We start from the raw sequence: 19334 nt of genomic DNA, 5'->3' as shown, positions 1-19334 counted from the left end.
ATTCGGGGTGGTGAATTCACTAAGAGGTCAATGTCACTAGTTTTATGTGACTATCGTTGCATTAAACACCCTGTAGAGCACACATGGTTGTTGGTAAAACTGTCTTCCTGCCCAACTGTGTTAACATGAGAAAAAATATCAGGACTGACCATTTACTGTGCTGGAGACAACTGAACAATTTTTTCCTACTCTTTCCAAATGGGACATGCATTCCCTCAATTTTGTGTGTCTCTATCACTTTGCTGTCAATGAAGGGACTCATATGTCACTTTGGCCCAGTAGCACCCCATTATTTACACATTGCTGCTTTTCTGGTGTTGCCCGCCTATGCATTTTATGTGTTTGTAGAGACTAATGACATGTCTGGGCTCTGTATTTCATTTGGCTTTACTGTAAAATTAAATTACAGGGATTGAAGACCAAGTGTTTTTTCTAAAGTTAGAGAAAAATGTGATGAGACTAACATGGTAAATTGTGGGAGGTTTTGTTTTTACTTTAAGATTATCAACAAATTCTTTTTTTCTTGGACACTTGGTATATGTGTGAACAGATTGCTTGTTTAGGTTATTCGATGAATTTCCTCAAATATGTTATCAAGTTGACATTTGCTTTGTTCACCAAGAAATATAATGTTCATTAAATTATATTTTGCCTATGCATTTGTATATTTTGAATGTGTCAAAATTACTGCTTTTATATTAGTTTGACCGGTGTTACTGCTGCTGAAAGTTGTTATCGTTTAAAGTAGTTGGATTTTACACAATATTTTAGTCAAATATAATGAGCATATATAGTTATTAAGCATTTTAGAGTGGCTAATAATGCACATATATATGTGAGAATGGATGGGTAGAGAGATAGAAAGAGAGGGAGATAGACAGGGATCCTAAAAAATAAATATATGAGGAATCTTTCAGAAAAGTAACATTAAAATGAATTAAAAGATGATTAAAGATTGAAAGAATTCTTATGTGCTATCCCAGGGTTTCTACAAAACGAGAATGATATAAATAAAGAGAACAAAACATCTTCCAGTTAATTGCTTCTAATGTAATTTTCCTACAATTCAGACACTTTGAGGCTGTGTTTGAAAAGTACTTCACACATAGATCTCAGTATAGCTGTGTTATTTTAGTTAAAACACCTCCTGCCTGGCTTTGCTGCCTAATGGTTAGATAATAAATAGTGAGGGCTAAATATATTTTAAGAGTGTCATAACTCCCTATAACTTGAGATGTGCTATGACCATTCTAATTTAATATTATGAAATGTTATTTGACTTGGCTGTATTAAATGCAACTAGGTTTTGGCAATTTTTGCTCAGGTTCTGTGAAATTATATGTTACGATTCCAGTAATTTGTTGAGATATGATTTTGATAGCAGATTCCCAGTTATTGACCCTGTATCTTCTACAGATAAAACCACCAAGAGCCAATTCATCAATTCTCACTAGAGTTAAAGACCTCTAGCTGGATTTTAAACCTACTTGGTGCTTCATACATTACGAAGAAGCTTGGGTCGTAAGGAACAAAATTCAAGAATTCCATTTGCCTATTAAAAAGGGATGATGGAAAAATAATTGTCTAAGTTGAATGGAGTAGCTAAACTTCTAGTTTAGATTTTATTTTTTATCATTTTTGGGTCGACCCACTTATTTGCTTTCCCACTGGCATTACCCAAACCCAGACTTTTGTCATTTCTCCCAAGGAAAAGGGCCATGACATCGTATGGTCTACCTGCAGTCTTTGTTAGGTCTCTTCAATTGAATGTCCTCTATGGATCGGTCACAATCATCTAACAAAACACAGATCTGCAATCCTCTTCTGTGAATACGCATTAACACTAGCTCGCCCACGGTATTCAATAATTCCATTATGTTCAGGGTAAAGTCACGACTCACACAACACCTGCCCCCCCCCACACACACGGTATCCTAACCCATGCAGATCTGATCTCCATAGCAAGTCTCATATCTCGCTCCCCAAAGCTTCCTGTGTTCCAGCTACATCAGATTTCTTTCAGTTTCTCACATACGTCAGCTTCTCTCTTGCCACAGGGTCTTTCTCCAGCCTCTTCTCTCAGCTTGGACTCTACTCATCTTTTAAATAGGGGCTCAAAGCTCTTCCTCAGAGAAAATGTCTCCAATCCACTTACGAGATTAGATTTTTCATTATAAGCTCTCATAGCCTCTATTTCTCTCCTCACTAGCTTTTATCTCACTTATAATGGTACACTTGTTTGTCGAGTTGTTTGTTTTCCCCACTGCACGGTAAACTACACCAGGGCAAGGACCATGTTTGCTCTGCTCAACATTTTATACCCAGCTTCTGACATTTCAGCAAATATGGGTCAAATGGATGACAATGGTTCTTGAGCGAGGGCTGGCCCCTCTCTCAAGAAGTGTTACATTTTGGCCAAGAAAAGCAAGCGCTCAATCAAAAAAGACGGTGTTTTTCCAACAGTGGCCAGCTCTGCAAAGGAAATGAAGTGCTTGTGTTGGAGAGTGACAGAGGGAGGACAAGAGGCTGAGGGAAGGCTGCCCCGACCGGGGTGTTAGGAAAGCCTCACCAAGAAGCAGGCGTGGGACTGAATCCTGAAAGAGAGGAAGCAGCCCATTTGGGGAAAAGCACTCCAGGCAGAAAAAAATAGTGCAATTTACCACGCTCTACATAGTATATCTGGTCTCCTGTTACACTGTTTTCAAGAGACTGCTGCTTTCGGAGAATTTGGTATTTTCTAGGTGGGGGTCGAACTGTCTACTGTGTTTCTTGCCAGCAAAAACTGGGACGAGAAGCGGTCTGGTCAGGGTTGGGGTTACGGACTTTTTTCTTAAAGTCCTTCAGGGCGACCTATGCATTATCGAAACATCACCCTGCACAAGCAGCACGCATGTAAAGTCACCGGGCAGCTGTGAATGCCTTCAGTCCTGTGGGACCGGCCTCATAAGCCTCTCCAGGGCCTGAAATAATTTCCTAGACCAACAAGGGAAGTTTTATCCCGTCATTTTCTTCCCACCTCTCTTACCAAATTGCTATTATTTTAAAGATTCTTTTCTGGTTTCATTTCAAAAATTATCTTCTTATAATTACTTCATACAAAAAAAAAAAAAAACTAGTCAAAGAGAGTGCTACACAGTTACTTTCCTTCCTCAACAGTTTAGAAAGAATGTATTTCAACTGGGGTGTCTGAAAAATGTTCTCCTGTTACAGTATAATGATTTGATTTCCAAAAGGTGGAAGGGGAAAAAAGTATGGTATCTTTCTCATACAGTGCTCTCAACAACTTTCATTTAACCTTTTAATGCATTCTAATTAAATTCATTATAACCAAATATGTATTTCATCTATTCAGGAAAAATGATTTGTATTTTTTGTTATAGTTTTTTTTTTAATTTTTTTAATGTTTATTTATTTTTGAGACAGAGAGAGACAGAGCATGAACGGGGGAGGGAGAGAGAGAGAGGGAGACACAGAATCCGAAGCAGGCTCCAGGCTCCGAGCCGTCAGCCCAGAGCCCGACGCGGGGCTCGAACTCAAGGACCGTGAGATCATGACCTGAGCCGAAGTCGGACGCTTAGCCGACTGAGCCACCCAGGCGCCCCATGTTATAGTTTTATCTAAATAGGTCAGATACAAGAGTTTTGTTCCATCCTTTTTAATTAGATAGATTGAAAATCATTTGTATCCAGGTTGTAAACCCAGAATATGTTAAATCACGTGCACTATTGTAATTATTTGATTAACAGCCAACAGGAATGTGAGCTTCATAAATATTTTATCCTTTTTACATGCCTAGCAGAGGTTTTCAAATTAATGAGTGAACAGTTACTGGAACTATGATTTTATACGTCAACTAACAAAGTTAGGATTTTGAAATTACTTTATGGCAAAGAGGGGCCAACATTTTATTTTCAAATAAACTGCTTTGAAAATGTTTATGCAATCTTAAAAAGTGCATCTCGAGAGCAATCCATTTTTGAATTTCAAGCTACATTTTACCATGAAGAGAGAAGTCGGACAAAGCTCACCAACTAAACCGATAATATTGCATTTTCTTAAGTCATCCTAGATGGATTTCACATACCCGTTTATTTCCTGTTACTGCCGATACTGCTTAATATTCTGGAAGGACGCCCGATTATTCTCTCTATTGCTCAGAAAGCATCCTTGCAACTTCCTCCCGTCTGGCTGACATTCTGTGCAGTCCCTGAGGTAGCAGCACATTTGAGTCTGCTTGATGGAAGTTATGGGAGCTCAATCTGTCCCGCGTTTTGGACTCCAGCAGCAGGACCCCACGCTGAAAGCCAAGCGGGCTTCATTCATAGCAGCAGTGGAGGGCTGGGGTGGAAATCTGGGCAACGTGGAGGTGAATTAACTTCTCTTGTATAGATCTTCAACACTTTAACCAGTCTCAAACTGGCAAATTAACGCCAACTCAACCCACAAGGCTTTTCCTTTTGAAAACTGCCTGTTACCACTATTCCACACTCCTTGTCCTTTCAAAATTGTAGAAAATATTAAATTTCACGTCAAATCTCTCTCTAGCTAATTATTCTAATTTGTTATTTTCAGTGCTCAGGTGAAGCACTTTGTATTTCTTCAAACGGCAATGATAACTTGTCTGATGCCGAGGAATTAAAACAGCAGGGACAGGGAGAAAGCCTGGAGGGGTGTTTCAACAGTGCAACAACTCTGCAAGAGCCTTGGCGGCTGCCGACACCGAGAGCTGCGAAGCCGCCGCCTGCACATATCAACCTTCCGAGGGCCTGAGAACTGCGCGGGGAGTTTGATAAAACGCAGACACCAAAGCTCCTTTTCCAAAGCTCCTTTTCCAGCTCTTTTCCAGATCGACGGTCCTGGTCTGAAGCTGAGTCCTAGCAATCTCATTTTTTAAAAATTTTTTTAAATGTTTTTATTTATTTTTGAGACAGAGAGAGGCAGAGCATGAGCAGGGGAGGGGCAGAGAGAGAGGGAGACACAGAATCCCAAGCAGGCTCCAGGCTCTGAGCCGTCAGCACAGAGCCCGATGCAGGGCTCAAAGTCACAGACTGTGAAATCATGACCTGAGCCGAACTCAGACGTTTAACCGACTGAGCCACCCAGGCGCCCCAGCAATCTCATTTTTTTAATTAGGGATCCTGGTAAACTGTACCTGCCATGTAGGGTTGGGCTTTCTTAGACTTGCAGAAAGGGCAACCCTCCCTCTACCCAAACCCAGGGAGCAAGGCTTTGGTTTGCTGTGGTTGTAATTTCAGACGTGAAGAACTCAGCTGGCCCGAGAGAGCATGGGAGTAATGCTTGACACAAAAGCAGGCAATACGGAGAAGTCATTTCAGGGGACAAAGGTTAGGGGCGAACGTGTGTAATCAAAGGTTGAAGGAGGAGTGGGAGTTCGGAAGGACCTTCTGCCTTTGCAGGTAGTTTTCTTCTACATCCTCAGATGTTAAGGGTGACGGAAACCTGCTAACTTGTTCTGAAGGTGAGCTTCTTGTTTTTCACTTCTTAAGTCATTCCTTAGCTGTGTTAGAGATCCACGCAATCTGCAAGAATGATGCTTTTTCTAATTTATCCCCCTGCACTCCTGTGAAGTGAAACACCTACTGTGCATCTCTGCTCTTCATCATTGCCCTGTGATTCTACGCTGGCACTATGGCTGTCAAGATAAGTAGAGAAAACAACCGGCTCGTGTCACTTCAGTTTCAAAAATAGCAGCACATGAATTAAATCATTAGAGGCTAAGAGACTTCCAGACATTGGGGATGTGTGCTGACTTTGCTAAGCAAATTCCAGTGGCAGTGTTTGTTTTATTCATTCATTCGCTGTGATCATTTATCATCTGAAGGCCCCGTGTCAGGTACTCACTGGACTCCAGTCTCCCGAAAGCTCATTTCACATGAACTTTGAAGTTGGAATTGAAGTTTGCAGATTGTGGAATGGCGAAAGGGAAGACTAGTATGACTGAGGTGAAAAATAACCACCGAGGCTTTCGACTTGAAGAAAGTGGAACAATAGGGGCGCCCAGGGAGGGGCTCGGTCCGTGAAGCACTGACTCTTGATTTCAGCTCAGGTCATGATCTCACGGTCCCTGAGTTCGAGCCGGCGTTGTGCTCTGTGCTGAAAGCAGGGAGTCAGCTTAAGATCCTCTCTGTCTCTCTGCACCCCTCTCAGACATAAATAAATAAACTTAAATGATAAATTAGTGGAAACAATTTAAAACCTTTATAGAATTCGAAAATAATTCTTCAGTACTAAGAATTACACAAGTGATAGGTCCTGTTATGAGAATCAGTTAAACCCTGTGGTTTCGCTGCTTGTGTGGTCTCAAGAGGTTACTTTGCTTGGTCAGGGATGAGGAGGAGAGCACTGTGTGTGTGTGTGTGTGAAGATGTGTAACAACAACCCAATAGTGACTGTGAGGCTTTACAGTTGACAGACTGCGTCACCCAGGCGCCCCAGGACGGGTCATTCTTAAACAACTGTACTTGTGCATTTACTGTATTAAGTACATCACACTGTTCTAGGTAACTGGGGTACTTCAGGAGACGATGACACAGGATTCTTGCCTGTTAAGAGTTTGCAACAATCACAAACTGGGGCGTGCTTTTTGTGAAAGAATAATTTATTTAGAATAAGTAGTATGTGCATATACTATACGTTCCAAATGAAAGAGAGAAGAATTGATAAGTATGTGTCTCCTTTGATTTACCCCACCCCCCAGTTCCCATTGTTTGAGGAAACAGTTGTCGCCAGCTTCTCCTTTGGGCTCGAAACAGTATTTTAGATACTTCATAAAAATAGCAAAAGAGGGGAGCCTGGGCGGTTGAGTTGGTTGGGCATCGACTATTGATTTTGGCTGGGACCATGATCCCAGGGGTATGGAATTAAGCCCCACCTCGAGGGTCAGTGTGGAGTCTGCTTAAGATTTCTCTTTCTCTGCCCCTTCCCCACTAGCTCCAGCCCTCGCTCTCTCTCTCTCTCTCTCTCTCAAATAAAAAATAAATAAAAATTACATAAGAGATATAGATAGGGATGTACACACGGACATAGAGATTTTTCATGGTAGCGTGCTGCCCACCAAACCATTCTGTACTTCTTATTTTGACTTGACATAGATAAGAACTTTCCATATGGATCCTATTAGAGACACTTCATTGTTTTAATGGCTCTTTTTTTTCAATAATCTTATAATGCATTTTTGAGTTTTCTCCATCTTTTATTATTACCAAAATGTTTATTTAGTTTTTGGTGTTTATTTATTTATTTCCAGAGACAGAGAGAGAGAGAGGGAGCATGGCCCCCATACACGCATGCCCGTGAGCAGGGGAGGGGCAGAGAGAGAAGGAGCAGGCTCCCAAGCAGGGTCCTCTCTGTCAGTGCAGAGCCTGCAAGGGGGCTCGAGATCATGACCTGAGCCAGAAGCAAAGGTCCTGGCTTAACCTACTGACACGACCAGGTGCTCCCGTTAAATGCATTTTAATTCATTGCATGTCACGCACAAACAATTATTAGCCTGCAGAAACAGTTATTAGTCTGTACTTAGAAGTGAAATTCCTTGATCAGAGTTAATGTCGATTTTTAGTAGGCAGTCCCCAAATTCTCGATATAAAAGTTTTACCAATTCATACTCCCTGTAGTAATACGTGCAAAGGCCTGATGCAAGGCGTAATCAAATGTAGATCATTTGTCTGGTTATTATTTACCATAACTTTATAATTCACACGAATATTTTGAAGGGCTAGTTTGCCCTCAGTTTTTCTTTGACTATTCATTTTGAAGTAATTATAGATCACAGAAAGTTACAAAAATAGTACAGAGAGGTTACGTATAACCCTCACCCAGTTTCCTCCAATGATCATATCTTATATAATTATACAACATCAAAAGAAGGAATTTCATATTGATATAAGGTATGTTCATCGTCCTATCCCATTCTATCACATGTAGATTTGTGTTACCACCCCACCATCAAGGATACAGAACTATTCCATCACCAAGAATTGCCTTCCTGCTGCCCATACTCCTCCTTAACCCCGGCAACAACTAACCTGTTTCCATCTCTAGAATTTTGTCATTTAGAGAATTATATTCAGTGGAATCATACAGTATGATTGCGATATAAGCTTTTATGACTGGGTGTTTGTTGGTTTGTTTTCACTCAGCATCATTGCTTTGAGATTCATTCGAGTTGCTGCAAGTGTCAATAGCTCGTTCCTTAATGCTGAGCAGCGTTCCGGGCTACAAATGTACCACCATGTCTCGCTATTCACCATCAAAGAGCCTCTTTCCAGGTGGGGTTATTATAAATAAACTGCAAAGAACATCAGTGTCCATTTTTTTGTGTGACATAACTTTTCATTTCTCTACAATAACTGTTCAGGTGCCATTGCTGGGCCGTATGGTAGTGGTTGGGTTTTATAAAAAAACTGGGAAACTCTTTTCCAAAGTGGCCATACCCTTGTACGTTTCCACGGGCATGCGTGAGTGATTCAGTGTTTCTACATCCTCCCGCAAATTTGATGCTATAGCTTTGTTGTTATTTTCGTTGTTTTGATAAGTCTGTAGTGATACCTAATTTTTGTTCTAACTCTCAGTCATTATTGAGAAAACTCAAGAGAAGGACACCTAGGTCACCCACCTTCTCCTCTCCTTCTATGCCTCCATTGAGTCAAATGTTAGATCTTTTGTTACAGTCCAACAGATCCTTGAGATTCTGTCCAATTTTTAGTCTATTTTCTCCCTGCTGTTCATGAAAGGTGGTTTCTATTATTCTATTTTCAAGTTCATTGATGTTTTCCTCCGTGCCTCCCGTCCTACTATTGAGCTCACGGTTGAGCTTTTAATTTTGCTTATTGTATCTTTCAGTTCTAAAATTTTCATTTCAAACTTCTTGGTCTCTGTGCTGAGACTGTTTTTCTTTTTTGAATTTGTTTCAAGCATGTTTGTAATTTCTCACTGACACATTTCTATAATGATTGCTTTGAAATCCTTGGCAAATAATTTCAACATCTGTTTCACCTCGGTGTTGGCATCTGTTGGCTTTTTTTTTTTTTTTTTCTCAGTCAGTTTGGGATCTTCTTGGTTCTTGGTATGACAAGTGACTTTCAGTTGGACCCTGGACATTTTACACATTACATTATGAGATTCTGGGTCTTGTTTCCATCTTATGGTTTAGCAGACTCCAAGGGGCGGTGGTAGGGTATTACCTCATCACCGCCAGGAGTAGGTGGGGATCCAGGCTGTCCCCTAGGCTTTGTTGGCACCTTGTCACTGCACAGAGTCCACAGTTCTGTCTCCACCTGACGTCCCCTGACCACCCCAGTGAGGAGCAAGAGAGGCCCCTTGTTACTGCTGAATGAGGTTGGAAGTATGGGTCCCCTCCTGGCCTCCACTGATACCAGCGGGAGAAGATTTATTAAGAGCCTGTGGGGATGACAGTCTATTTGGGAGGTCATCCTTGGGACTTGACCCCTGGTTGGCCCATGAGCTGGACCCTGGGCACTTGGAGGCTCCCCACCCTTCCATGGTCTGGGAATTTGCCTTCCATTTGCATCTCCATCCCCCAGAAACTTCCCCAAGGACACAGCCACGGTGACATGGTGTTGAGGCCATCCGGACAGTATACCTGACTGAGCCCACTTAAGGCTTTGTATATAAACTTTGAAGGTGTGGCCAGTGGGTGTGGACATCTACGAGCCTTGCAGCCATTAAGACAAGCCTCAGATGTGAGTTCCCTTTGCTCATTGAAACTGCCACCTACCAATCTGGAGTGATTTACGTCTTTCTCCTGTCTGTCCCTGCCCTGCGGACAAGGGTTAGGGAAACTCCTGAGAGCTTGTGAACAAACGATTGCCGAGCCAGTCAGGACATGGATGAAAGGGGTCGTGGGGAAGAGGTATCCATGGGGAGTTCCTAAGTTGACCAGTGACTTCTATGTGGGGAGGGATGACCCATAGGTAGATGCTTTGGAAGTGTTATGTGAATATGGGGGCGCCCTGAAAATGCCAGACGGTCTAGTGAACTTGTTGGCAGAGCTTCATAGAGCACACCGTGGCGAAGAAGGGAAACACGTACCTGCCACAGTGGGCTGGCCTCTCCCATGAGCCCTTCCGCTGGCCACTGATGCCCAGCTAGAGCCTGCAGCTCAGGTTAGAAAGTTGGAGGAGCTCACGGGGCGCCTGGGGGGCTCAGTCTGTTAAGCGTCTGACTTCGGCTCAGGTCATGATCTCGCGGTCCGTGAGTTCGAGCCCCGCGTCGGGCCCTGTGCTGACAGCTCGGAGCCTGGAGCCTGCTTCGGAGTCTGTGTCTCCCTCTCTCTCTCCGCTTCCCCTGCTCTCTCAGTCTCTCTCTGTCAAATAAATAAACATTAAAAAAATAGCAAGGTTTTTATTGTTGTTGTTTTACCTTTAATGTACTCTTCCTAGAAAAGATCCTATGTTTTGTTTTATTAGGTCGTTGATTACTCAAGAGAGCTGAGTTTTCTTGCTTAAAAGAGCTGTTTTCTACAACTATGTAAATTTTGTACATGTTAAATTTTATGGGAAGCATTGTCAAATAAGAAGTGATGATAAACTTTTTTTAGGGTTTGTTTATATAAAATTCCTAAAAATCTGATATGTCTTGGTATCATGCTCTCACTCATAAATTTAAAATCTATGTCACAGAAATAAATTCCCTTGTCAGTTGCTTTATAATAAACTTGCATCATATCTTAAACCATAACCATTTTTGAGCCCTTTGCCATTTGCTGACACTTACTGATTTACTCCCATGTTTTGACAGAAAGTGTTCCTGCAAAAGCTTTATTTTTCAGATAAGGACTTGCGCAAGTTTCTGATATATCTAAGATCACTTTCTTTCTCACGTAGGAGGGACGATAATAAACTTTTCAAGTGCTTCCCCAAAGCTACCTGTGCATCCCCAGAACATGTCATCAGTTGGTAACCTGAGAGCTGTCCCTTTTCTCCTTCCCCACATCAGTAAAATGGGCCCATTCCATCAATGTGAGGATACCCTCCTGATGCAGGACTCCCAGCACACTTTGCTGAAACATCTGTGAAGAGGAGATTGGGTGGTGAACCCACAGAAAACTCAAGGCTCAGGCATCACTTCAAGGTTTTGGGAGTCCTTGGTTGGGTAAGATTCACAGTGTTCCAGACGCTGTGTTTGATAAGATACGAGCCTACCCAAGCTCTAAAAATGTGAAGGAGATCCAAGCCTTTTGGGGGGAATTAGGGGTTCAGAGGACTTTAATTTCTTACCCTTTCTTGTGCCCCCATTCCTTATACCACCTGGTAAAGAAAGAACACACATGGGACTAGGGATAGAGCAGCAAGCCACCTTTGAGAAGACAAAAATACTAGTGAAGCGAATTAAAGCCCTGGGCATCTCCCAAGCAGGCTACCATGAGAGTTAGATGTGCCCATGACTCTGGAAGGTGTGGGTCTGGCGCTGCGGCTCAGACCAGAGAAGGGAGAGTGCCCCTAGGATTTTGGTCCCAGCTCCGGAAGGTGGCAGGAGCCTGACAGACCCCTATCGAGTGACAGCTCCTAGCAGTGTGCACAGTGCTGCTTCAGGTGGAGACTCTCAGGAAGGAAGGAAACACAGCAGCCCGTGGACTGAATGAACTCAGAGTGGCTCGTCTGGTGTTCCCTTTGCATTGACGGTTGGGCTGCACTAAAAAGATTAACCCTCCGACTGGGACAATAAAAAGCCAAGGGGTAGATGAGGGTACGTAAGCCCTTAGGAGTCCCCTCATACAAGAACCTGAGGCAGCCCTCACTGTTTTGTACATCCTGGCCCAGAAGGCTCTGACACTCCCTGGCAATCAAAAAGCTGATGTTCTAGCTTGGGTACAGCCTTAGCAACTGGCCCTTCAGGTTGGGTGCTTAAAAAGTGGCCACCTCGGTGCCCCGGTGAGACGGTGTGTTGGCCAGCATGATGATTTGCCCTTGAAGTATAGTGACCTGGTTAAGGCAGTGACACTATGTCCTGTGTGTTTTAGACAATGCCCAATGCAACTGCCAACAGAGACTGGGGCCGTCCCCCAGAGATCCCCACTGGACAGCGATTGACGAATTGATTATACTCGCCCCCTCCCTCCGAGTGAGGGTTCTGAATATGCCTCGGTTTGTGTGGACACTGCATCCGGCCTAACCCAAGCTTTCTCCTGCCAATGTGTAAACTGGGCCACCACCATGAGGGGATTAGAGAAGCTGGGTTATGTATGGATACTCTCCTGGAATAGACAGTGATTGGAGGGTCACATTTCAGAGGTCATGATTTGCAAAATGGGGCAAAAGAACATGGCGTTCAATGGAAGCTCCATCTCACCTAGACCTATAAGCAACAGAGTTGGTAAAAAAGAAAAAGAAAATACTAAAGTAGCAGATTAAATTGGTTATATGTCAAACCACCTTGGCTGGGCGGACTGAATTATGGTCCCAAGCTTTAGTACATTCGAAAGATCAGCCAGTGAGGACTGTTGCTCCCTGTGACAGATTGGAACCTCTGCTGAAGCACCCAACACCAAAAAGGTAGAGTGAAGGAAACAGCCACTGCCCCCGCTCTCACAACATGCTATGCTGCTGAGAACGCCAAGCCCCATCATGCCTGGGAGAGGAGCTGCCTACTAGAATTGGGAGCCGGTACATCAGTTTGCATCCTTGGATGAGGGGAAACCGCTCAGTCTCCACTGGGATCCCATTGTCCTACCGCAAGCTGGACCTGTTGAAATGCACTCTCTCTGGAATGGAACACACACCATTGAAAAGGGGGAGAGGGTGCACATCCTGGTCTGACATACCCACTTTCGGTCCATCCCCTAACCCCGGGCAGTGCTGCCTCCCCAATATACATGGAATGCACAGCCTGGTCACATTCCAAAAGCTGCCAACCTCCCTCTCCTCGAGGCCAGCTGGGCACATTCTGTTTTCCACTAGTTTATTGTTTGGTTGCCATCTTTGTTCCCTGCATTGGCCTGGAGGGTGTCATAACATATATAGAAGCCCTTGCTAAATTTACCCAGCAAGTCTTTTTTTTTTTTTAGTGTTTATTTATTTTGAGAGAGAGAGAGAGAGACAGCATACATGTGCACAAGCGAATGAGGAAGGGTAAAGAGAGGGGGAGAGACAGAATCCCAAGCAGGCTCCGCTGAGCCTGATGCAAGCCTCGATCTCAAGACGCGGAGATCGTGACCTGAGCCAAAATCAAGAGTCAGATGCTTAAACGACAGAGCCACCAAGCACCCCTCGTCCAGCAAGCCTTGAATGATAATAATAAAACCTGTCCTTACTGAACACTGAAATGTTTCTGATAAAAAGAGCTGTCCTCCAAAATAGGATGGCTTTGGACCTTATAACTGTCTCAAGGGGACACTTGCATTGTTACCCAAACAGAATGCTACGTGTTCATACCCAGGAGGCTGCTAATGGGTCAGGGGTAGAGTGTTAGGGGAGGTCATCAAGAGGACATGGCCGCTGTTTGACCTGTGAGCTGAACTGGGCTCCCCACTCCCTCCCATCTTTGGAATGCGTGTTCTCTTTGCCTTCCCAACTCCCAGAGGCTGCTTCAAGGACACAGCCTTGAGATGGCGACGTGGCACTGAGAGCTGGAAGGTAACGCGACCGGTCCCAGTCAAGGACTCCGTATAAACTAAAAATGTGACAGGTGGCCTCAGAGATCTTACCTTGCACAGCCCAGGACAATCCTTGTACAGCATTCCCTGGCTTATGGAACCTGCTCCCTCCCCATCTGCCCCATCTGGAGGCCTGCTTCTTCCTTTCTCTCTCTGCCCCAAATAAGGAGGCCAGTTTCAAATCACAGCCCGGAAGCTCCCGAGATCATGGGAACCGTCACATTCCGGCTCTGCACCGGGACACCTTCTCCCCCACCAGTGCTGGGGATTGGGGTGCCCACTACTGCCTGGCAAGGGTGGGAGTCCAAGCCCCCACTCACCTTTGCTGGCCAGGAGGGAAGCGGGGCCATGGTTTCTCTGGGGTGCTGGCTGAAGCACAGGGAATACTCTCAAAGGCTAACATGCCCCTTTCCTGGCCCTTTGACCGGACTCCGCAGGCTTTCCTTGGGCTTTTACTTTTGTCTGCTCTTTTTTGATTTGGTCTGGTTCTGTTGCCCATTTGGATTTCCTGGTTGCTGGCTTCTCCAGGATGCAGTGTGAGACATACGAGGGGAAAATAAGCCCGGGGACCTCACCACCACATTCTTCCTTGGATCCAAGGACCTTGGCCCTTCCTCTTTAGGGATTTCTTGTATCTGCTCAGCATGTAATGTGCATCCCATCTTCTCAAGCCAATTTTCCCGCCTTGCTCATTTCTATAGACATATTCTTTGTATTTTCTTTTCTTATTTCTCTCTATGAGGTTCTAAATCTTGTCTCCCCCCATCCCCCCAAAATGGTGCTATGTCATTGCAGCTGCATTAACTTTCAATATTAACTGAGAGAGAATTTTCATTTTTATTGAATTAATTATTTTCCCCCAAGGTCAGTGTGTCTTTCCATGGCTCATGGCCTCATTTGTGTCTCTCTCTAGTGTTTCAAACCTTTACTCATGCTGGTCTGTGTTTGGTGGGGTGTTTTTATTCTTAGATATTTTTTATACACGTTCTCCTATCTTCTCTTCCGATCACTTGTGTTTGTGTGTTACAGACTAGTGATTCCTGTATGCTAATTTTCTACCTAGATACGTTAAGAGCTTTTATGTCATTTATAATAGTTTTTCACTGATTTTTAATTTTTTTTTTATGTTTATTCATTCTTGAGAGATAGAGCGCAGGTGGTAGGAGGGGCAGAGAGAGAGGGAGACAGAATCCAAAGCAGGTTTCAGGCTCTGAGCTGTCAGCACAGAGCCCGATGCAGGGCTTGAACCCAAGAACCGCGAGATCATGACCTGAGCTGAAGTTAGGCATCCAACCGACTGAGCCACCCAGGCACCCCTCACTGATTCTTTATAATTATATAATAAATATATCATCTGTAAATAAAATAATTATTTTATCATCTACTTTCTGATTTTTATAGCTCATTTCTTCCCTTTGCCTAATTGTGTTGGGCATTTTATTCACACAGTGTCGGATAAAAATGACCAATGGAGCCGAGTTGCACAATGTGGGGAGGAGACATCGTTCACATCTTATTCCTTGAAAACATATCTCTGACTTGCAGTGCCATGACCTTAAAGCAGTGATTGTAAACCCTTGGCTTGTGTTTGCCTATAATTGGGGTATTTCCAATACTTTTCCATTAAATATTTTGCTTTGAGATTCATCATGATACAGCCTTTTCAAAAAGCACATATCTGGGGCGCCTGGGTGGCTCAGTCAGTTAAGTCTCTGACTTAGGCTCAGGTCATGATCTCATGGTTCCTGAGTTCAAGGCCCGTTGGGCTCTGTGCTGACAGCTTAGAGCCTGGGCCTGCTTTGGATTCTGTGTCTCCCTCTCTCTGTGCCCCTTCCCCACTCATGCCTTGTTCTTTGTGTCTCTCAAAAATGAATAAACATTAAAAAGAAAAGAAAGAACTAACTCCTGGTCTTTTTAAAAATGCTATCCCCTTAAAAATGATTTTGAATTTATAAATTTTTCCCTTATATTATCAATCATTTTTCTTTCCTTAGATTTATTTTGTTGTTCTATTGTTTTTTAATTCTTCGGTTGGAACTTCATTAATTTATTTATTTATTTATTTTTTTAAATTTTTTTTTTCAACGTTTATTTATTTTTGGGACAGAGAGAGACAGAGCATGAACGAGGGAGGGGCAGAGAGAGAGGGAGACACAGAATCGGAAGCAGGCTCCAGGCTCTGAGCCATCAGCCCAGAGCCCGACGCGGGGCTCGAACTCCCGGACCGCGAGATCGTGACCTGGCTGAAGTCGGACGCTTAACCGACTGCGCCACCCAGGCGCCCCTCATTAATTTATTTTTATTCCATTTGAAAATTGTTGATAACATGAATGTTTAAGGTTAGGAATTTTTCTCTTACCTCAGCTTTAGCTCTAGATCCAAAGCTTTGATATTTTAGCAGGGGTGCAGGGCTGTGAGAGCACCTGATACTGTAGAGGGGGTGGGGGGGCAGGGTGGTAAGAGAACCTAACACTGTAGGGGAGCGGGGTGGGGGTGCAGGGCTGGGAGAGCACCTGCCTCCGGGGCCCAGACCAGGTTCTGTCACTTGCTGGTGACAAGCTCCAAAGACAGAGAGACCAATGGTGATGAAACAAGGCACGAATTCATTTCAGTGAGGCCAACACCAGGAAGACAGTGGACTGGTATCTCCATGACTGATTCCAAAGTGCCAAAAACACTTCCAGGTTTTAAGGAAAATGTGGGCCAGAGGTCCGTGGGTCCGAGCGTGGGTTTCAGCAGTGAAAATAGGTTGATCGATGTCTAGGGCTGGGTCACGGGTGGGTCTTTGGTTCAGCGCAGTCCCTACTGAAGGGGCAGTTTGGGTCCAGTGGGTGGGCCCTTTGCTCCCAGACCTTTTGCCTGGGTCCAGAGATAAGCTGGAAAGCAGCGGTGAATCACAAAGTTTGAGGTCAAAAGGGAGGCAGTTGACTACTCTTTCAGTAGAGTATTCTAATTTTTGTTACACTCTATATTGTTTATAATTGTTGTCTGATTTTATGACTCAGAAGATGTTCAAGCGACTTTTAACATTTTGGTTAAAAGAATACTTGCTGTTAGGGGGCCTGGGTGGCTCAGTCGGTTAAGCCCCGACTTCGGCTCAGGTCATGATCTCATGGTTCTCGGGTCCGAGCCCCACGTCGGGCTCTGTGCTGACAGCTCGGAGCCTGGCGCCTGTTTCGGATTCTGTGTCTCTCTCCGCCTCTCCCCCACTCCCGCTCTGTCTCTCAAAAATGAATAAACATTAACAAAAGTTATTAAAACAAGAATACTTGCTGTTCACTGTTTTGTTTTCCAGTTTTGTTATCAATTCCCAGTCTTATTCCATTACTACCAGATAAATGTCAATTAATATATCTTCACTTCTTGTGAACACTTCCGTGGATGTTTGTAGGGAAAGAAAAAGGCTCAACTTTTGGTTTCAAGAGGTGTGTGACTCACTGCATTCGTTTCTCTATTGCTGCAGGAAACTTCTCACAGGTTCGGCAGCAACACAGACTTGTGACCTCACGGTTTGCATGAGTCAGGAGTCGGGGCAGCTTGGCCAGGTCCCGCACGCAGTGTCTCACAGGCCCCAAGCCAGGGGTAGCCTGGGCTGTCTTCCCTTCTGGACCCTGGGGTCCTCTTCCAAGCCGGTTCAGATTGTTGGCAAACTCAATTCCTTATGGATGCGGGTCTGAGGACTTCGCTCTTTTCTTGTGCCCCAGGCCCGAGCAAGCCGAGCTGAGAGCCTGCGTACTGCCCCCTTCTGGTGTTATCAGGAGATTCAAGCCCCCCAAGCCCCTGCCCAAGGAAGCTCTCTCATCTCAGCCCCACCCCTAATCACAAGAAAAACCCCAGGTCTGTCTCCTTCCCCTGTTCTCTCCAGTCATTTTCCAACCAGCTCGACGGTTCACTGTTGGAAAAAGCTCCATTAGGTCGGCCAAAAATCTTCTCATCCCTTCTTGGTGTGTGTGTGTGTGTCATTTTGTGATGGACAAGCCACGCTTTGGGTGGGGGGGCTTCTTCCTTCTCAGCCAGGTAGTTAGGATAATAGGTGCTCTTAGCAGGATGCTGAGTCAATGATAACGACCGCCGTGGTCTTCCTGCTCCTGCTTTGGTCAGCTAATTGGCCCTGCTGTCCCAAGGCAGGCTTGTGACTGGGTTGTGCTGTTCTGCATTTGCTGCATTTGCTTGCTTACCAAGCTTCTGTCATGGATCTAGTCCATTTATACCAGAGGCTTCAGGAATTAACTGGTATTTAGAGAGGGGAATATGGAAACAGGGCCCTTCTGAAAGTCGCTCCGGGTCACGTATCTTGGTCTGGACTTACATACCTGTGCATCTGTGATTGTTAATTCTATATTGTAACTTGACTGGACCACAGGGTATTTTATGGTTAAACATTATGCGGTGAAACATTATTCTGAAACAAACAGACAAACAAACAAAACCATTACTCTGGAAGTTTCTGTGAAGCTGTGTCTGGATGACATTAGCATTTTAATGTATAGGCTGAATAAAGCAGAGCGACCTCCCCAATGGGGCTGTGCCTCATTCAGTTCCTCTGGGGTCTGAATACAAGGGCTGAACAAGAAAGAATTTGACCTCAGTCCTTGGTCTCTTCCCACCTTCAGTCAGACTCAGACTGGAACTTACACCATCCATTCCCCTGGCTTTCCTTCTTGCCAACTCACTCTGCAGAACTTGGGGCCTCTCAGCCTCCATCACCACATGAGCCAATTCCTTATTACACACAAATACCTATGTCTAGATAGATCTCCTTTGTCTCTGGAGAGACAGTCTTTAGTCTCTGGAGAGCCCGGACTGATGCAGTATCTCAGAATGTAGCTTTGACTGACATTAGGCTTAGGGGAGAAACCCTTCCCTGTGACCAACTGGTAGGGTGTCTAAGCCAGGAGTTGCTCCCAATCTACATAGTGACCAGGGGAAAGGCTTCACCCTGTGTGACATACAGGCCTATTCACTAGGTGATCGCTTGTGAAAATGCAGTCATTACGTGATGTGCTGGGCTCCAGACTCTCCAGAGCAGCTGACTCACCGGGACCCCAAATACTTTCACTACTGTTACTGCCCATGCCTGGATCCTGATTCTCAGGGGTCATAGAGGGAAACACCATGGCCTCCCGTGGCACAACAAAGGAGTTCATGAAAATCTGATTGAAGACCAGGGTCTTTCCACCCTGTAAAGCAGCCATCGTCTTCAGGGACACCCCTAACGCAAGATACTCATTTCAGGCTTTCTGAATGAAGAGACTTGTAAATAGAGCAGAGAAAAAAAAAAAACACCCTGAAACATATCCAATTCAAAATAATCTACTAAAAGAATAAAGAGAGAAAAGGCCTCTTACTGGCCCTTGAACCTCTTTGACACATATTCTGAATTAACTTAAAATGTGCTACAATGCATCATTTGGCAAACCTTTATGACCTTAATTAATGTCGGAACTCAAGCTCACCGATAATGTCACTGAATTTAAAGGAGGTAGTCCCTACAGTTCTTGGGGCTTTCTTGAATAGAAAACAGAGGCCAAACAGATATGCCTCACCTTAACCACTGGGATTCTTCCCTGCGGTCACACCTATTCCCTTAAAATACCTCATAGTGGTCATGGATGCACTCATCTAATGATAATAAGGTAAAATTAAGTGTTTGACACAAACTGGCATGAAAAAAATGAAGTTCTGTGGACTTTCCTGGAGG

Source organism: Herpailurus yagouaroundi, unplaced genomic scaffold (genome assembly GCF_014898765.1).
Source record: "Herpailurus yagouaroundi ecotype Mexico unplaced genomic scaffold, PumYag 165, whole genome shotgun sequence".
Taxonomy (NCBI): Eukaryota; Metazoa; Chordata; class Mammalia; order Carnivora; family Felidae; genus Herpailurus; species Herpailurus yagouaroundi.
Note: the sequence above shows the minus strand (reverse complement) of the source record.